A 1,909-nucleotide genomic window follows, 5' to 3' on the forward strand; every position below is an offset into this window, starting at 1 on the left:
TAGGATAAAAAGAAGAGAATATACTATAGACTCCAAAATATCAAAGAAACTTAGCTCCAATTAGATGAGCGGGACTATTAGCTTTTTGCTTCCGAACAGTTTTGGCATCTCACTTTATCCTTTGAAGTTTAGAATGATTGGCATCTATAGGAACTCAGAATTCAGATAGTGTTATTGATTCTCCTAGTTAAGTATGATGATTCTTGAACATAGCTACTTTATGAGTCTTGGCTGTGGCCCAAAGCACTCTGTCTTTCAATATTACCACCGGATACATACATGCCACAGACACATAACTGGGTGAACCTTTTTAGATTGTGACTCAGCTTTGCTAGAGTCCCCAATTAGAGGTGTCCAGGGTTCTTAAGCACACTCTTTTTGCCTTGGATCACAACTTTATTATTTTTTTCTTTTTCCTCTTCTCTCATTTTTTTTTATTTTTTTTTTTGCTTTTTCTTGCTTCAAGAATCATTTTTATGATTTTTCAGATCCTCAGTAACATGTCTCCTTTTCCATCATTCTTTCAAGAGCCAACAATTTTAACATTTTTAAAACAACAAATTCAAAAGACATATGCACTGTTCAGGCATTCATTCAGAAAACAAAAAGCATTGTCACCACATCAAAATAATTAAGCTAGTTTTAAAGATGAATTCGAAATCCTGTACTTCTTGTTCTTTTGTGATTAAAGCACTTTTCATTTAAGAGAGGTGATGGATTCATAGGACATTCATAGCTTTAAGGCATAGACACTAAGATACTAATAATCATGTAATAAGACACAAACATAGATAAACATAAGCATAAAAATTCGAAAAAATAGAAAATAAAGAACAAGGAGATTAAAGAACGGGTCCACCTTAGTGATGGCGGCTTGTTCTTCCTCTTGAAGATCTTATGGAGTGCTTGAGCTCCTCAATGTCTCTTCCTTGCCTTTTTTGCTCCTCTCTCATGATTCTATGATCTTCTTTAATTTCATGGAGGAGGATGGAATGTTCTTAGTGCTCCACCCTTAGTTGTCCCATGTTGGAACTCAATTCTCCTAGGGAGGTGTTGATTTGCTCCCAATAGTTTTGTGGAGGAAAGTGCATCCCTTGAGATGAATATCTCCATCTCCCATGGCTCGGAGGTGGAAGCAATTGCCTTCCCTTTCTTCTTTCTAGAGGTTTCTCCGGTCTTAGGTGCCATTAATGGTTATGGAAAAAACAGAAAGCAATGTTTTTTCCACACCAAACTTAAAAAGTTTGCTCGTCCTCAAGCAAAAGAAGAAAGAAAGGAGGATAGAGCAAAAGAAGAAAGAAGAGAGAGAGTGGTGGGGTAGGTGGGGATCCTGTGGGGTCCACAGATCCTGAGGTGTTAAGGATAATTCATCCCTGCACCAAGTGGCGAGCAAAAATGCTCCTTCTGCCATTCCTGGCGTTAAACGCCGGGCTGGTGCCCATTTCTGGCGTTTAACGCCGGCTTGGTGCCCATTCCTGGCGTTTAACGCCAGTCTGGTGCCCCTTTCTGGCGTTGAACGCCCAGAATGGTGCCAGACTGGGCGTTAAACGCCCATTTGCTGCCCTTACTGGCGTTTAAACGCCAGCAAGTTTTCCTCCAGGATGTGCTGTTTTTCTTTCTGTTTTTCATTCTGTTTCTGCTTTTTCAATTGATTTTGTGACTTTCCATGATCATCAACCTATAGAAAACATAAAATAACAAAGGAAAATAATAAATATAACATTGGGTTGCCTCCCAACAAGCGCTTCTTTAATGTCAGTAGCTTGATAGTGGGCTCTCATGGAGCCTCACAGATACTCAGAGCCATGTTGGAACCTCCCAACACCAAACTTAGAGTTTGAATGTGGGGTTCAACACCAAACTTAGAAGTTGGTTGTGGCCTCCCAACACCAAACTTAGAGTTTGACTG

This window comes from Arachis duranensis, chromosome 6, assembly GCF_000817695.3.
Source record: "Arachis duranensis cultivar V14167 chromosome 6, aradu.V14167.gnm2.J7QH, whole genome shotgun sequence".
Taxonomy (NCBI): Eukaryota; Viridiplantae; Streptophyta; class Magnoliopsida; order Fabales; family Fabaceae; genus Arachis; species Arachis duranensis.